The following is a 20,121-nucleotide window of genomic DNA, read 5'->3' on the forward strand; positions in this document are numbered from 1 at the left end:
GCGGAAATACTGGATCGGACCCAACCGTGAAGAGGGAACACACCCACTAGCTAAACGATATCCCTGAACCAGTAAAGGACCAGCCCTAGTTCCACAAGATTGTAACTGAAGGGGCCCAGAAGCGGTTAGAGAACCAAATACACGTCGCCCCATAGGACGACTGACCTCTCAGAGCCAATACACCGACAACATTTAAAATTACTGGTTAATCAAATTCACACAAACTACACACACAACCTGACAAACACTTGCACTGAGACCTGAACGACAGCCAACAGTAAATGTCGACGCAGGCCTCACTGCTGCTCCAACACGACTGCACTAGTGCCACATTGCAGCTCCCCGTCTGGCAGGTCTGGACTGCGCTCCAGACGCGTTCCAACTGATTGGCAGACCCGAACTCGTTACCCGAACTCTCTTACGTCGGACAACGACCGGAAAGTAATAGCAGTCGAGCAAAGATACTATGGGAAGGGATATATGGGTACGCGCTGCTAGTGCCGGCCACGGTCAGGCAAAGCAGCAACTCAGTGACAGTAGTCATTTAAATTAACGTAGTGTGGTGGAAGTACGGTAGAAACAGGGTGTAAAATACATGATGGCGGGAACACGAGCCCCGCACGTCTCATAATCGAGTGAGAAGTATTATAATAGTGATGAAAACGTGCAAATTCGAAAAAAAGTGCTTTTAATTTTTTACAGGAACAGAAGAATATCTACCGAAAAACTAACTCCAGGAGTTAGCTTGATTAACATACAGTAATTTTTACAGCAATGAAATCGGGAAACTCGTTTCCTCGTCTGTTGGCATCAGCCACCGCGCTGGGTACTCAACAGACCGCTCGTGTACGACGAAGTGCTGGGGACCGTGGATGTTTTGCGCTCGTGGTGTTTGCGACCCTTTTGTAGCTATCGCCGGTACCGTGGGACTTCCGACCGAGCAGTTGTGCCGAACTGCGGTGGTTTCACAAGGAACCCCTTGTGCCACCAGTGCAATCAATCTCATTTGAAAGCGAAAAATATTAGCTGCTAATGACTCACCTTGTCCATCAGAAGGGCGGTTGAGAATGAGCGCCTGGGAGGTGCACAAATCAGCCCAGCACGGTATGTGTGTATCACACTTCACAAAATGAACATCGTCGATACTCATGAAGTGTTCAAAACAAACCATTAACTTGTACGATTAACACCGAAAGAAAAATGTGGCGCCACAGTGATCACAAAGATTCACTCCGTCAAGATCCAAGGCGAACTCCTTGGGAGTTACGAACATCTATCTACTCTTACAGAATCATATCGGTGTAACGGGGCGACAAAAACTGAAGAAATGTGATGGCATGCAACCGAATGCGAAACAGCCTATCGTGGAGGTTATCGCGAACCTGGCTGTCTTAGTTTAAGGCCTAGATGCAGATAGTGCGGTAATGTGTTTCGTAGACAGGCAAAAACAAAAAAAAAATTCCAATACCTGAATTTGTCCAGTGGTTCCAGGTGGTATAATCTGCAATTTCAGACTTTTTCAGGAGGACAATTTGCTCTAAAGGAGTATCATTATTATACGCGAACCAGGACTCAAGCAAAAGCGTTATTTTGACCGGCTATTGGCCAAAAGCAGAGTTCATACCAAAGTCGTAGTTCTCTTACGCCCACTTTTTCACTCTTGATTTCTGTCACGTACATACTTCCTACTTCCCTTGGAAGATGACGCACACGAGAAAGAATCGTAGAGGACAGAGCATCTCCAACTTCCCACAGCAGAATGAATAGGTTTCCTGCCATTATACCATCCAGATTAACACTCGGAATCATTGTATACGAATTCGATAAGGCATTGATGTTAGTTGAGCGCCGGCCGGAGTGGCCTTGCGGTTCTGGGCGCTGCAGTCTGGCGCCGAGCGACCGCTACGGTCGCAGGTTCGAATCCTGCCTCGGGCATGGATGTGTGTGATGTCCTTAGGTTGGTTAGGTTTAATTAGTTCTAAGTTCTAGGCGACTGATGACCTCAGAAGTTAAGTCGCATAGTGCTCAGAACCATTTGAACCATTATTTTGTTAGTTGAGCTAGATACAACTCTCTTGGTTTCCGGGGTTCCTTTCCTGTGCATTCCCTCTTCAAACTCCCGATTGGTCGGAGCTGAAAACAAATTCCTTACTGAACGACAGGTAAAGTGGTTTATCTCTTCTACAAATTTGCGGGCCGGTTCCGAAGCTTCTTCTTCCAATTCGGTAGTACGGTTTGGAGTTATGCAATCCACAACTTCCCTTGAAAACCCTACAATCTATGAGCCACACAGTTAGATGTCCATAACGAAGTAGGTCACTATCATGCACATACCTCAAACTGTATCGAGCGTGCCTGAAACGCACAAACACCAGTTTTTGTCCTCCCTCGAATATCCATAGTTTTTCTCATGCACAACACGGTCATATACTGCGAACTTATTCGAGATCTGTTCATAATTGTTGTTTCAATATGCTGCGGATTATCTTCCATGTATACAACTATGGTGAGTATCTGCTCCTTGAACAACGATTGTCCTTTACTATGGTTGACTGGAGACAGGATTTGTTGCTCCCTGTCCGACACGACAAGGACAATATCACATTCACATGTTAAGCACGTATTGTCCTCATTGTACTTCTCATGTACGTTTTCCGTACAGTCGATCGTATGCAATACAACACATTCCACTGACTCACCTTTAATCTGGCATTTCTTTCTTACTGTGCAAAATTCTTAGGTTCCTTTCTGATGCAGTGTCGACTTCGGCAACTGTTTTTGTAGGTAAAATGCAACATTTGCTTTGTTTGACATTGCCTTTGCTCTGCTTTATATCAACACAACTAGCAGTGTCGCACTGTTGTGAGTTACTCGTCGACTAAGCACTTCAAATAAGCTTCATAGCCTCATGCTGTGCGCACCATTGGATACCTCCAGTCCCGCCCACTGTTGCCATTAGCAGCTAATATTTGGGTTGTATGATAACATTAAGTGGGGTGTCGAATGGCGTAACACTCAAGGGGTCCCTTGTAAGTGTCGAGGCAATGGCCGAAAAATAGCTGAACAGCAACAATCTTGCCCACGTGGCGAACCAGGTGTGCTGATTAAGAAACGAGTGCATAACTGGAGGAAAAAAGTCCACGAAGGAAACACACCGCCTTTTTTCCACATTTTGAAAGAGGAATTTCCAGATTCGGAAGATAACAGTTTGGAATTGGTCGCTAATATGGAAAATTACGACGGTTCCACTATTGCACTGTGTAGCGAAAGAAGGGAAGTTATTGGGACGAACCCTGGCCCTAATTTGGAGATTCAAGTGAGTGATTACATTTCGATATTTAGTGAAGGCAATTTCTTTAAAAACTGATAGTGATTCCTGTTGTGACTCCCTTTGCACGCTGTGTAGTTCTTTAGGAGATAATGGAGCGAGGAACGGACGCCCTTCATGAAGAGAGAATTCAGATATTAATTTATTCTACATCTAATATCAAATAGTAAAAATAATACATAACTTTGTAATGGACGTTGCGGTTATGGCCTAAAGTCAAGCGACGGCCCGCCGGCATGAGAGGGCAGATAGGGCTGTGAAGAAGGCGTCAACCAATTGAACACTTACCGACCCCTCTCCAGGACAACAACTCGACAGCAGCGGCCTCTATGCGAAGAGAACATAAGCGATGCGTCCGACTAGTCAGGGACCAGTTCCACATAAGCTTCAAGACTAGCGACCTGAATATAAGAGTCGTAGCTCATTACTTTGCTCGTACATTCTATGTAGCTCAGCCTTCGATTTGTTATACTGAAGAGATTTCTTATTTTGTCAGTCGCCCTTTGCTTACGACACATCTGTTTAACATACAGTTAAGTATTGTAATATTTCCCATTTTGTAATAAAGCTCTTTAATCCGGTTTGTTTGAACGTCGTCTAATGATACGAGAAAACAGGTCTCCTAGACACCCCATATTCGACGACTAGGCAGGATTCAGCAGTTTCTGACAGTATATTTCAATGTACTATAAATAAATACAGATAGGAAAGATTTGTAAGTCTGTCACTCTTCGATACAATGTCTAGTCAGAAGCTGTCCAGCCCCGACCAATATGAAAGTTTGTAAATGTTATTCAACTGGCTAACGCACAAAATGGGGGTCAGTGCAAGAACGTTCGACCTTACGTACACCCTCCGCTGGGGTCCTGATGAGACGATGCTTGCATCTCATTGGCAGCGGTGTTGTTACTAGCAGCGCACTAATGAAGCGGTGGCGGCTGTTGGAAACGCGACGGTGTGACTGGCGGCACCCGTGTTCGAATGTGCGGCCGACCGGATAACGACATTACAGAAGTTCTGTTTTTGACGACATGTATTACCTAATATGTTCCAAAACGCCGCGCATACGAACGGAATTTTGTCGCGGCTCACATCTCGGTTTCTATTGATAACGGAAAGGTGAAGTCAGGTGTTTGGATAACCTTTGGGCTTGGGATCTACATCTACATCTACCCTACATCTACATCCATACTCCGCAAGCCACCTCACGGTGTGTGGTGGGGCGAGTACCTTGAGTACCTCTACCGGTCGTCCCTTCTATTCCAGTCTCGTATTGTTCGTGGAAAGAGAGATTGTCGGTATGCCTCTGTGTGGGCTCTAATCTCTCTGATTTTATCCTCATGGTCTCTTCGACAGATATACGGAGGAGGGAGCAATATACTGCTTGACTCCTCGGTGAAGGTATGTTGTCGAAACTTCAACAAAAGCCCGTATCGAGCTACTGAGCGTCTCTCTTACAGAGTCTTCCACTGGAGTTTATCATCTCCGTAACGCTTTGGCGATTACTAAATGATCCTGTAACGAAGCGCGCTGCGCCCCGTTGGATCTTCTCTATCTCTTCTATCAACCCTATCTGGTACGGATCCCACACCGGTGAGCAGTATTCAAGCAGTGGGCGAACAAGTGTACTGTAATCTCCTTCCTTTGTTTTCGGACTGCATTTCCTTAGGGTTCTTCCAACGAATCTCAGTCTGGCATCTGCTTTACCGACGATTAATTTTATAAGCTCATTCCATTTTAAATCACTCCTAATGCGTACTCCCAGATAATTTGTGGAATTAACTGCTTCCAGTTGCTGACCTGCTATATTGTAGCTAAATGATAAAGGATCTTTCTTTCTATGTATTTGCAGCACATTACACTTGTCTACATTGAGATTCAATTGCCATTCCTTGCACCATGCTTCAATTCGATGCAGATCCTCCTGCATTTAAGTACAATTTTCCATTGTTACAACCTCTCGATATACTACAGCATCATCTGCAAAAAGCCTCAGTGAACTTCCGAAGTTATCCACAAGGTCATTTATATAAATTGTGAATAGCAATGGGCCTACGACACTCCCCTGCGGCACACCTGAAATCACTCTTACTTCGGAAGACTTCTCTCCATTGAGAATGACATGCTGCGTTCTGTTATCTAGGAACTCTTGAGTCCAATCACACAATTGGTTTGAAAGTCCATATGCTCTTACTTTGTTCATTAAACAACTGTGGGCAACTGTATCAAACACCTTGCGGAAGTCAAGAAACAGTGCATCTACCTGGGAACCCGTGTCTATGGCCCACTGAGTCTCGTGGACAAATAGCACGAGGTGAGTTTCACACGATCGTCTTTATCGAAACCCATGCTTATTCCTACAGAGTAGATTTATAGTCTCCAGAAAGGACATTAAGCTCGAACATTATACGTGTTCCAAAATTCTACAACTGATCGACGTTAGAGATGTAGGTCTATAGTTCTGCACTTCTGTTCGACGTCCCTTCTTGAAAATGGAGATGACCTGTACACTTTTCCAATCTTTTGGAACGCTACGCTCTTCTAGAGACCTACGGTATCATTTTAATAACAAAATTCGCTGGTTATCGGGACTCAGTTCGAGGCGGAACTCATCACTGAAGACAATTCTGCTCCAACCTGTGAGAATCCAGGCCGAGGGTGTGTCTGAGACGCCACGATTAGCGGCGGAATACCAACGTGGCTCTCGCCTTCCAAACGGCCCGACAACCGGGAGTGATATCGTGGGGTGTCATTTCTTTTCTTGACAGGACGCCTTTGGATGTCACCCATTGCACCCTTACATGACAGCGGTACGTCGACGGTATTCCACACCCCGTTTTTTTGCCCTTCACGGCAAGCCATTCTGGGCTTACATTTCAGTAAGGTAACGGACGCCAGCACAGGACGAGAGTGTCTACTGCTTGTCTTCAAACTTACAAAAGAATGCCTTGGCCACCAACGTCACCAGGCCTTTTCTGAAATGAGAATTTTGAAGCATTTTGTGCAGGGCCCTCCAAGCATCTCGGGATTTTGCCGATCTAACGCGCCATTTGTACAGAATTTTTCACTATATCCGTCAGCAGGACGTCCAACAACTCTGTAAATAGTTTAGTGTTCTCTTCATCTTCAGCATGTTGTATGCATCGAAAAATGGAAGTGGCTAACCATTTAGAAGTGGTTAGCTACTTACACAGCAATACGCTGCGTGCGTCCTATTGTTGACACTCGCAAATAATGCTATAGGTATAACCTTCTGAAGATTTTTTATATGCAGCTGGTTGCTAATCATTTCGATATATAACTATATCAATCAATGTCAAGCGGGACAACTGCTCACAGAACCACAAATGGAAAAAAAAACTGTTGCATTTGAAAATTAAAAGTTGACTTCTCATGGTTGTGAGTGGGGGGGAAGAGGGGGGGGGGAGGGAATAAGGCATGGCCAGTTACAGGACAGACGGATGCCCCCTTGAATATAAACATTTTTTTCATGCGATACGATTTTTCTAGATGTTTAATTTTACACACACACACACACACACACACACACACATTCGTCTTTGAAGATCATACAAATTAAATGTTTTTAAAAAACGCCATTTGTAGTCAACTGCTTTTTATGTATTTCAAAACTTCTAAGTACGTATAACTTTTGACCCATATCCATCCCGCGCCTTCGTAGGGAGTTGAAACAACGAAAACAAAAAGAAAAGCATTTGTAGCTATAAAGGGGTCGGACCTTATCAACAATGTCAGCATGTAAACTGGGATTAGCGATCATGATGTCATTATAACAACTATGATTATGATAGTTCAAGAAAGCTAGGAGACTGTTTCCGGTAGATAGGGCACATAAGCAGTTGTTAGCACCTCACTTAGAGAGTAAATTGACATCACTTAGTTCCAGTAAGACAGATGTAGAGGAATTATTGGCAAAGTTTAAGCTGATTGTAAATCGTGATCTGGAGAGTTATGTGCCTAATAAGTGGATAAACGATAGAAAAGATCCACCATGGTTTAACAACGAAATTCGGAAGATGCTGAGGAAGTAGAGGCTGTTGCACTCTCGATTCAAAAGAGGACGTACAAATTATGACAAGCGAAGGTTAGTAGAGATTCGTGCGTCTGTGAAAACATCTATGAGCGAAGCATACAACAATCAACACCTTCACACCTTAGCAGAAGATGTACAGAGAACCCGACAAAATCCTGGTCGAATGTAAAATCAGTAAGCGGGTCTAAGGCTTCCATTCAATCCCCTGTTGACTAGTCTGGTGTGGCAGTTGACGACAGAAAACGAAAGCCGAATTTTTAAATTTCACTTTCAAGAAACCGTTCACACGGGAGAATCGTTAAAACATATTGTCGCTTGACCATCGGACAGACTTCCGTATGGGCGAATTGTAATAATCATCCCTGGCGTAGAGAAAAACCTGAAAGGAAAAAGGAAGATTGGGTTAAATGTCCAGTCGACATCGAGGTCATCAGAGATGGAGCACAAGCACGAATTGTGACGAGGATGCAGAAGGAAATCGACCTTGCCCTTTGATAGGAACCATCCCGGCATTTGTCTGCAGGGAAATCACGGAAAACCTAAAGCTGGATAGCCGGACGCGGATTTGAACCGTCGTCCTGCCGAAAGCGAGTCCTTTGTAATAACCGTGGGGGGACCTTTCTCGATAAACAATTGAAAGATTTGGAAGAGAATAAATTACAATGTCCGGATGGAATCCCAATTCGGTTTTATAAAGAACTACGGCACTGCTCCCTTACCTAGGCTGCATTTATCATGAGTCTCTTGTCCAGTACAAAGTCCCAAGTGACTTGAAAAAAGCGCCGGTAACTCCATTACATTAGAAGGATCTGCAAAATTACGAACTATATCCCTAAATTTGGTATGCTGCAGACTCAAAAGCATGTTTCCAGTTCGACCATATTAAACTTTCTTGAGACTGAGAGCTTATGTCCACGAATCAGCATGGTTTTAGAAACTATCGCTCGTGCGAATCTCAACTTGCAATTTTCTCACATAATATACAGCGAACTTTTGATAAAGGGTAACTGGCAGATTCCATATTTCTGGATTTCCAGCAAGCATTTGATGCGGTGCCCCACTGCACGCTGTTAACGAAGGTACGAGGATATGGAATAAGTTCACAGATATGGGAGTGGCTCGTTCTTAAATAATAGAACCCAGTACGTTATCCTCGACGAGTGAGACAAGGGTATCGTCAGGAGTGCCCCAGAGACATGTGGTAGGACCACAGTTGTTCTCTACATACATAAATGATTTGGCGGACAGGGTGAGGAGCAATCTTCTGTTGTATGCTGATGATACTGTGGTGTACGGTGTCGAAGTTGAGTGAATGAAGGAAGATACAAGACGACTTAAACCAAATTTCTAGATGGTGTGGTGAATGGCAGCTAGCTCTAAATGTGGAAAAATGTAAGTTAATGAGGATGAGTAGGAAGAACAAACCCGTAATATTCTGACAAAGCATTATTAGTGTCCTGCTCGACACAATGAAATCGTTTAAATATCCAGGCATAACGTTGCAAAGTGATATGAAATGGAACGAGTGTGTGAGAACTGAGACGGGGAAGGCGAATGCTCGACTTCCGTTTATTGGGAGAATTTTGGGAAGGAGTGGTTCACTTGTAAGGGAGACCCTCTGTGGACACTGCTGTGGCCTATTTTTGAGAACTGCTCGAGTGTTTGGAATCCGTACCAGATCGGACTGAAGGAAGGCGTCAAAGCAATTCAGAGCAGCGTACTAGATTTTTTACCGGTAGGTTCCAGCAACACGTAAGTGTTACGGAGACGCTTCGGGAACTAAAAGGGAATCCCTGGAATAAAGGTGACATTCTTTCCGAGTAACACTATTGAGAAAATTTAGAGAACCGGAATTTGAGGCTGATTGCCAAACGATTCTACTGACGGCGACATACATTGCGCGTAAAGACCACGAAGATACGATACGAGATATTAGAGCTCATACGGAAGCATGTAACGGTCGCTTTCCCTCGCTCCATTTTCGAGTGCAACAGGAAAGTAAATGACTAGTAGTGATACAGCGTACCCACAGCCATACATCGTGCAGTGGCTTGCTGAGTATCCATGTAGATGAGACTGGTGACGGAGGTTTCAAAGCGCATGAATTTACACAGATCTGATGTGACGAGAAAATCGTGAGTGTTTTATGCAAGAATATCGTCGGAAGAAACGTCAATGTCATTAGGGAACTAATTGTATTCTTGATCATGAGAGTAAAATAAGGGCACCTACGGATGTACTAATATACCATGAACTAAACAGCGGCTTGAGGCGAATATACGAGTACTTGTAGGTGTAACAAACATGGCGAACTCGAAACCCTTAACCGGCACTTTGTTCCACGATTAACTCACTGATGGAATGCAAGGCTGCCACCGATTAACAGAGACTATTGCACACGTTGAAAGTCACAAGTGCAGATGCGACGACACTGGAGCAGAGATAACTGCGCCGAGACACGAAACTGGAAGTTAGCCCTGCCACCGACTCTCGCCCGCAAGTCCCACCAGGCTGCTGTTCTTCTTCCATCTCTGGGAGTTCACGACCGACTGCGCGGTTCACCGATTTCTAAATGTGTTAAGACACTAGAAGCCTTTTAGCCAATCAGAAGGGTGGCTGCCACGTTTCTCGCCCGCCAGCCTTCTCATTGGTTCAGCTCTCTCTGCAACTGGTAATAAAAGCACCCCATGTTCCTAACTAGAAAAACTCTGCGTAACATACACAACTGGCCGTTAAAATTGCTACACCACGGAGATGACGTGCTACAGACGCGAAATTTAACCGACAGGAAGAAGATGCTGTGATATGCAAATGATTAGCTTTCAAGAGCAGTCACACAAGGTTGGCGCCGGTGACGATACCTACAACGTGCTGACATGAGGAGAACTGCGTACCATCACGTTTACGACATTGATAAAGGTCGGATTGTAGCCTATCGCGACTGCGGTTTATCGTACCGCGACATTGCTGGTCGCTTTGGTCGAGATCCAATGACTGTTAGCAGAATATGGAATCGGTGGGTTCAGGAGGGTAATGCGGAACGCCGTGCTGGATTCCAACGGCCTCCTATCACTAGCAGTCGAGATGACAGGCATCTGATCCGCATGGCTGTAACGGATCGTGCAGCCACGTCTCGATCCCTGAGTCAACAGATGGGTACGTTTGCAAGACAACAACCTTCTACACGAACAGTTCGACGACGTTTGCAAAAGCATGGACTATCAGCTCGTAAACCATGGCTACGGTTACCCTTGACTCTGCATCACAGACAGGAACGCCTGCGATAATGTACTCAACGGCGAACCTGGGTGCACGAATGGCAAAACGTCATTTTTCGGATGAATCCACGTTCTATTTACAGCATCATGATGGTCGCATCCGTCTTTGTTGACATCGAGGTGAACGCACATTCGAAGCATGTATTCGTCATCGCCATACTGGCGTATCATCCGGCATTATGGTATGGGGTGGCATTGGTTACACGTCTCTGTCTCCTCTTGTTCGCATTCACGACACTTTGAAAAGTGGACGTTACATTTCAGATGAGTTAAGACCCGTGGCTCTACCCTTCATTCTATCCCTGCGAAACCCTACATATCAGTAGGATAATGCACGACAGCATGTTGCAGGTGCTGTACGGGCCTTTCTGGATACAGAAAATGTTCGACTGCTGCCTGGCCAGCACATTCTCCAGATCTCTCACCAATTGAAAACGTCTGGTCAATGGGAGCAGAGCAACTGGTTCGTCACAATACGCCAGTCACTACTCGTGATGAATTGTGGTATCGCGTGTACCTGTACACGCCACACAAGCTCTGTTTGACTCAATGCCCAGGCATATCAAGGCCGCTATTACGGCTAGAGGTGATTTTTCTGGGTAGTGATTTCTCACGATCTATGCACCCAAATTGCGTGAAAATGCAGTCACATGTTAGTTCTAGTGTAATATATTTGTTGTTGTTGTTGTGGTCTTCAGTCCTGAGACTGGTTTGATGCAGCTCTCCATGCTACTCTATCCTGTGCAAGCTTCTTCATCTCCCAGTACCTACTGCAACCTACATCCTTCTGAATCTGCTTAGTGTATTCATCTCTTGGTCTCTCTCTACGATTTTAACCCTCCATGCTGCCCTCCAATACTAAATTTGTGATCCCTTGATGCCTCAAAACATGCCCTACCAACCGATCCCTTCTTCTAGTCAAGTTGTGCTACAAACTTCTCTTCTCCCCAATCCTATTCAATACCTCCTCATTAGTTACGTGATCTACCCACCTTATCTTCAGCATTCTTCTGTAGCACCACATTTCGAAAGCTTCTATTCTCTTCTTGTCCAAACTATCTATCGTCCATGTTTCACTTCCATACATGGCTACACTCCATACAAATACTTTCAGAAACCCTGACACTTAAATCTATACTCGATGTTAACAAATTTCTCTTCTTCAGAAACGATTTCCTTGCCATTGCCAGTCTACATTTTATATCCTCTCTACTTCGACCATCATCAGTTATTTTCCTCCCTAAATAGCAAAACTCCTTTACTACTTTAAGTGTCTCATTTCCTAATCTAATTCCCTCAGCATCACCCGATTTAATTTGACTACATTCCATTATCCTCGTTTTGTTTTTGTTGATGTTCATCTTATATCCTCCTTTCAAGACACTGTCCATTCCGTTCAACTGCTCTTCCAAGTCCTTTGCTGTCTCTGACAGAATTACAATGTCATCGGCGAACCTCAAAGTTTTTGCTTCTTCTCCATGAATTTTAATACCTACTCCGAATTTCCGTTACTGCTTGCTATATGTACAGATTGAATAACATCGGGGAGAGGCTACAACCCTGTCTCACTCCTTTCCCAACCACTGCTTCCCTTTCATGCCCCTCGACTCTTATAACTGCCATCTGATTTCTGTACAAATTGTAAATAGCCTTTCGCTCCCTGTATTTTATACCTGCCACCTTCAGGATTTGAAAGAGAGTATTCCAGTTAACATTGTCAAAAGCTTTCTCTAAGTCTACAAATGCTAGAAACGTAGGTTTGCCTTTTCTTAATCTTTCTTCTAAGATAAGTCGTAAGGTTAGTATTGCCTCACGTGTTCCAACATTTCTGCGGAATCCAAACTGATCTTCCCCGAGGTCCGCTTCTACCAGTTTTTCCATTCGTCTGTAAAGAATTCGCGTTAGTATTTTGCAGCTGTGACTTATTAAACTGATAGTTCGGTAATTTTCACATCTGTCAACACCTGCTTTCTTTGGGATTGGAATTATTATATTCTTCTTGAAGTCTGAGGGTATTTCGCCTGTCTCATACATCTTGCTCACCAGATGGAAGAGTTTTGTCAGGACTGGCTCCCCCAAGGCCATCAGTAGTTCTAATGGAATGTTGTCAACTCCCAGGGCCTTGTTTCGACTCAGGTTTTTCAGTGCTCTGTCAAACTCTTCACGCAGTATCTTATCTCCCATTTCGTCTTCATCTACATCCTCTTCCATTTCCATAATATTGTCCTCAAGTACATCGCCCTTGTATAAACCCTCTATATACTCCTTCCACCTTTCTGCCTTCCCTTCATTGGTTAGAACTGGGTTTCCATCTGAGCTCTTGATACTCATACAAGTGGTTCTCGTCTCTCCAAAGGTCTCTTTAATTTTCCTGTAGGCAGTATCTATCTTACCCCTAGTGAGACAAGCCTCTACATCCTTACATTTGTCCTCCAGCCATCCCTGCTTAGCCATTTTGCACTTCCTGTCGATCTCATTTTTGAGACGTTTGTATTCCTTTTTGCCTGCTTCATTTACTGCAATTTTATATTTTCTCCTTTCATCAATTAAATTCAATATTTCTTCTGTTACCCAAGGATTTCTACTAGCCCCCGTCTTTTTACCTATTTGATCCTCTGCTGCCTTTACTACTTCATCCCTCAAAGCTACCCATTCTTGTTCTACTGTATTTCTTTCCCCCATTCCTGTCAATTGTTCCCTTATGCTCTCCCTGAAACTCCCTACAACCGCTGGTTCTTTCAGTTTATCCAGGTCCCATCTCCTTAGATTCCCATCTTTTTGCAGTTTCTTCAGTTTCAATCTGCAGTTCATAACCAGTAGATTGTGGTCAGAATCCCCATCTTCCCCTGGAAATGTCTTACAGTTTAAAACCTGGTTCCTAAATCTCTGTCTTACCATTATATAATCTATCTGATACCTTTTAGTATCGCCATGATTCTTCCAGGTATACAACCTTCTTTTATGATTCTTGAACCAAGTGTCAGCTATGATTGAGTTATGCTCTGTGCAAAATTCTACAAGGCGGCTTCCTCTTTCATTTCTTCCCCCCAATCCATATTCACCTGCTATGTTTCCTTCTCTCCCTTTTCCTACTGACGAATTCCAGTCACCCATGACTATTAAATTTTCATCTCCCTTCACTACTTGAATAATTTCTTTAATCTCCTCATACATTTCATCTATTTCTTCATCATCTGCAGAGCTAGTTGGCATATAAACTTGTACTACTGTAGTAGGCATGGGCTTTGTGTCTATCTTGGCCACTTTAATGCGTTCACTATGCTGTTTGTAGTAGCTAACCCGCACTCCTCTTTTTTATTCATTATTAAACCTTCTCCTGCATTACCCCTATTTGATTTTGTATTTATAACCCTGCAATCACCTGACCAAAAGTCTTGTTCCTCCTGCCACCGAACTTCACTAATTCCCACTATATCTAACTTTAACTTATCCATGTCCCTTTTTAAATTTTCTAACCTACCTGCCCGAATAAGGGATCTGACATTCCACGCTCCGATCCGTAGAACGCCAGTTTTCTTTCTCCTGATAACGGCGTCCTCTTGAGTAGTCCCCGCCCGGAGATCCGAATGGGGGACTATTTTACCTCCGGAATATTTTACCCAAGAAGACGCCATCATCGTTTAATCATACAGTAAAGCTGCATGTCCTCGGGAAAAATCCCCTTTTATCAACTGCATTTCTTCTTAGTATAGCAATTTTAATGGCCAATAGCGTAATTTCCCGGCTAATGACCAGAAAAGATTCCATGACGTTACAGGAGACGCTCTGAATGCTAGTCGAGCTAAGGGATAACTCTGAAACTCCGGCAAAATGTTCGCCATACAGTGAATGTTTCCTGAGTGGCGTGCTAAAGGGTGAGGCAATTAAAAGAGGCCCAGACGATTTGATACGACTGGACGCCTCGATGCGCACACCACGTGTGCGTCAGCCACGTGATCGAGACCGGTTCAAAGTGCAGTGTGGACTGATAGTGTGAGGGGAGCAGAGTAAAGAGGACGATGGTACTCACAGTGAAGCAGCGGGTGTTCGTTATGGAACTTACGTGACAACGAAGTCGTGGAAACGATGTAGTCAATTATTTGCTGAGAAGTTTGATGCTGCCAAAGTGCCAACAAAGAGTGCCCTGCGACGAAAGTGGCTTCACACAGGATTTATTTTGAACAAGTCAAAAACATTGCGAAACGTGTCTGCGCACCAGAAAATGTACCTGCTGTTAACCTGAATATGCTTCCGAGTCCTAACAAATCAACCCGACGCCTGTCGGAAGAAACCGTCATATCACGTCGATCATGCGGACAAATACTCTGTTAAAGCGTCAAGTCAGCGCCAGCACGCCAGTCGGGAACGACAGAGATGAGAAGGTTATGAGAAGAGGTCAGCCAATCGCACCTTGACCGACTTCCCTCCAGGACGACAATGCGACAGCAGCACTGTGCCTTGACGTGTGGCACCTACTTCAATAGCATCTTTAACGTTCGGTACTTCATTAGCCACCGTACTGTAGCCTCTTCATTAGCAATCTACGTAGCACAGTTAGAGATCAGCATCACTCAAGTTAATTGATGGACTTTTGTTAGTAGCGGTCGCTAGGATCAGAGGTTTTACTTGTGACTGTCTGTTCTTAAGATGGTTCAAATGGCTCTAAGCACTATGGGACTTATCTGAGGCCATCAGGCCCCTAGACTTAGAACTACGTAAACCTAACTAGCCTAAGGACATCACACACACCCATTGCCCGAGGCAGTAGTGGAATCTGCGACCGTAGCAGCAGCGCGGTTCTGGACAGAAGCGCCTAGAATCGCTCGTCCACATCGGCCGGCCTGTTCTTAAGAAGACTGATTGTTTTGTATGTCGCCCTTTGCTTGCGACACATCTGTGTAATTGCACTTGTAGATGATCATGTATATAGGACTACAAGAATTCAGAGATCAAAGTCAACTATTTGTATTTGTCTTGTGGCAATGAAACTCATTAATACGACTTGTCTGGTTGTTTGTCTAGCGAATAGAATATGCAGGATTCCTTGACACAACATACTCCACTTCGAGCTGCAAATGCATCCCTACCGAGTGTCCGTTGTTTATGTATTAAAATCAGCAGTTGCTCCTCAGAACGTCCAGTCTTGTGAGTGTCTGTTGGCCGAGATAACAATGAATGGCTAGCACATGGATCTGCTCTTTGTGTCTGATGAAGCCTGGTTTCACCTGTGTGGTTATGTCAGCTCACAGAATCAGAGGTGCTGGGCAACGGAGAACCAGCGTAACTTCCAAGAAACACCACCGCATGATCATAAGGTGGGGTTTGGTGTGCAGTGTCTGCACGCCGCATTATTGGTCCCATCTTATTTCATCAGACATTGACTTCGGTGCATTACATTGCCAACATTTTGCAACCAATTGTAGCAACATTAACGGAGGAGGAAAATAGCTAACTTGAAACAGGATGGAGCAACTGCCCATACAGCCGACCGAACCATGGAGCAAATTTACACAGTCTTCATGCCTGACGGAGTTGTTAGCAGAGGACAATCTGAACGCGGCCCTAGCTGGACACACAGGTCCCCTGATCTGTCAGTGCGTGATTACGTTGTGTGGGGAGCCCTCGAGTCTAAGGTGAATGGCAACTGCCTTCATAGTGTTCAAGGGCAGCAGCAAAACACGTCGGATGCGACGGCAGCAGTTCCAGCAATCCAGCTTCGATCTGCCTTCACCTGGAGACCAGGGCCTAAAGTTCCAAGAAATGAATGGTGGTCACTTTTAACATCTGCTATAGTAACGTTAGTACAGTACTACCTTTCCACCTGTATTTCTTGGAACTCTGTTCTCCAGGCCACTTTTATTTCCCCAATCCTGTACTTCAAGAATTGGAGTAAATCTCGCCAGCCCCCTATACCTTTTTTTTTTTTGGGTACCTGAGACGATAGGCGTTATAAACTTTTTGAAGGAATTAGTTTTACTTCATACGTTCTTCTTTTATTTTGAAATAAAATCTTTATTTCATTATTTAGCAAGTGGCTGACCTCGCCTCCTCAGTCGTCACTCAGCTACGATTGTCGCTGATTAAACAATTCAACAAGACTTTTTAATTTGGATATGCATATACACAGTCAGATCATTATAAAATAGTTTGTGCAACCAGGAAAAAAAATACCTCTGCTGTTCTGCAGTTATTTCTAAATGCTGACAGCCTAGAAGGGACTTTTTTGGGAAGGAGAAGGTCCTGCGACATGAAGTCAATCTGAATAATATATTTCCGGAAAACATATGAGAATACCGGCACAGGAAAAAGAAACATTGTTTTTCGGAATCGAAAATGTGAATGTCATAAGAACGCGTAAGACAAAGTGAACATATTTTGCAGAATGTGTGTAGCAATCAGCAACCATATGGAAAAAGAAAGAAAAGTAAAAAATTTTGTAAGGCTTTATCTGTACGGAAACAGGTTTGCCATACGTCCAGTTATGGGAGAGACATCAGGTATTTTAATATTTCCGCTTCGGCGTGGCAGGCCCTTCTATGTTTCGGCAAATATCCGGGATTTTTCTGATTGTTACTAAAATGTAGACTTTCACGGCCGGAAATATCATGTCCATTATAATTATCCAGGCTGTTATGCCGTGGTCGGTTGATGAATTCTGTGTCGATTCCCAACGTTTCGTCTCCGACTGCGGGAGACATCTTCAAGGGGGTCCGTAGCTCAATGGAAGGTCCAACACACCCACTGGCTCGCTACTGATGTCTCTCCCATAACTGGACGTATGGCAAACCTGTTTCCGTACAGATAAAGCCTTACAAAATTTTTTACTTTTCTTTCTTTTTCCATATGGTTGCTGATTGCTACACACATTCTGCAAAATATGTTCACTTTGTCTTACGCGTTCTTATGACAATCACTCAGTCAGTAGCGAGCCAGTGGGTGTGTTGGCCCTTCCATTGAGCTACGGACCCCCTTGAAGATGTCTCCCGCAATCGGAGACGAAACGTTGGGAATCGACACAGAATTCATCAACCGACCACGGCATAACAGACCGGATAATTATAATTTTCTGATTGTCTCGCAAAAAACGTTGTTAGTAAAACCGGACGCGATGCTCAAATCCACACATCAGGCATCGAAGCTATACATATGTATCTATAATGAATACTTACGACTCAGATATTGTAAAAGTGGTCGTCCTATATTGATAATAGATTGTTGCTAATGACATCGCGGTTTCGCATCGGAAATGAGCCTTTTCTCTATCGGTACCGGTGAAACACGGAGAGCACTTCGTTATGCATATCCATTAATGTACAGCTCTAAGGTTTGATCGATGAGAGGGTACGGAACAAAAAGGCCTAATGTACCAATGTCGGGAAATGCTTAGTTTCCGTGTTAGAGACCATTTATTCAATCATACTTTGTTAGAGAGACTACAATCTAATACGTACTGTACCATGCAGCCACACAGTACGCATGATTTCCTCCTAGAGGGTGATGCTGCTCCTCATATGTCATGCCATCGCGCCCTCTCCTGTCATAATAATTGGTAATGTTGCGTCCGATTAATTTCTCTTTCTGAATCACCTTGTAGTGGATGTCATACAGCGACGTACACAGTAGTTCCGCAATCGAATCGAGAGCTTGCCGACGTTATGTTTACATAGTGAAAGGCAAATGGCAGAGAGCGGCGGGCAGCAACGTTGTTTCAGGAGAATTATCCCCACTTATAACAACTACAGCATTCAATGTTTGGAACAGTGTTTAGCTATTTGTCTGAGACAGGGTCGTTTCAGGAAGTGATGTACCCGAAATGTTCGGAGACCGAACTTGGAGGAAAATTTGATAACACTGTGGAAGGCGACCGCCGTGTCAGTACCACGCAGATGACCCACCAGTACAGGGTAAGCCAGACGTCTGCGTGGAACATTCTCCACCACAGTTGTGACTGCCATTATCATTTATAGCGCATGCAGGGGTTACTAACGTCTGAATTTCCACGTCGGGACCAGTTGTGTCACTGGTTTTTTCAACAGGCAACCAGGATTCCGGGATTTGTGCTATCCATCACATTCACAGACGAGGCCATCTTTACGCGGAGTTGTATCTTCAGCTTTTGTAACTGTCATCTGTGGGATAGTATGCAGAACCCACACGTTATGGTGACAGCGAATCATCAGCATCGGTTCAATTGGAATGTGTGGGTCGGGACAGCTGGGGGCCGTATTTTGGGACCAGTCGCCCTTTCACGTCGCCTAACAGGCCGGAACTATGTGTTTCTAGCGTTCACTTTGCCTTCCCTGCTGGGAGAAGTGCCACTGATGATTCGAGGGGTTATGTGGCTGCTAAATGACAGTGCTCCATCCCACTTAGACATTAACGTCCAGAAGGTTCTCAATAGTGGAGTCCCCGCTCGATGGATCGGACGAGGGGTTCAGTTGCATGGCCCGCGATTACTGGCATGCAATTAGTGGTTGTAGGGCATCTCAAAAGCATCGTGTATGCAGAGTCCATTCCAGGTTTGAAGACATTGGAGCAGCGTACTGATGCTGCCCTTGACACTGTTCGGATGCAGCCTGGCCGATGTGAACGTGTGAGACAGAACGTTCTACGGGGCTTAAACGAATGCGTTGAGGGACATGGGAACAATTTTCGACACATACTGCAGCTGTGGCCGCACGGTAAACCGCGTATTAGACTGCAGACTCTGTAACGAAGAATAAGCTCCTCTCATCGATCAATCCTTAGAGTTTGTACGCTGTGGAAAAAAATCGTCCTAAAGGTCTTAAGGCGTCACACAATCCCAGTTGCAAGTTACCTACCCAACGGCTTCAAAGGACAACAAAAATTTCATTTTCAGGATTTCACATACAGCAATTTCTGACCGAATTTAAAAATATGAAATGATATCATTAACCTCTCACGAATTAGTATAATATTACGTTAAAGACTGAACACAATAGTTCCGCAACCAAATCGAGAGCTTGCCGACATGGTGTTTACATACGGAAAGGCAAATGGCAAAGAGCGGCGGGCAACAGGGTTGTTCCAGGAGAATTATCCCCGCCTACAACAACCACAGCAGTATTGAAGTCAGATAATCTGTATATGTCTTGAGACAGAGTAAATTATGGTGCACAAATTTCCCTGACTGAGATGCTTGAGCCCCTTGACTTCTGTACATCAAGCAGGAAAGCTTGGTGTTTGCTCGGAAAACAAGATGGCAGCATCCAAATTATCGCACATATGATGCAGGTAGCTCCAACCACGTCGCAGCCAACACTGAGTTCACTTTCAGAACTCCTGAAGTCCGAGCGCACACTACTGCGGCTAAGACGAAATTAAAGGCACTCAGACTGAAGAGCTGAAACTGAAAACTCTCTAGCATTCAACACTGAAGAAGTTGCGAGAGCCCTAAAAGAAACTAAATCAAGGAAAGCCCCAGGATTTAATGGCTTTTA

Source organism: Schistocerca piceifrons, chromosome 4 (genome assembly GCF_021461385.2).
Source record: "Schistocerca piceifrons isolate TAMUIC-IGC-003096 chromosome 4, iqSchPice1.1, whole genome shotgun sequence".
NCBI lineage: Eukaryota > Metazoa > Arthropoda > Insecta > Orthoptera > Acrididae > Schistocerca > Schistocerca piceifrons.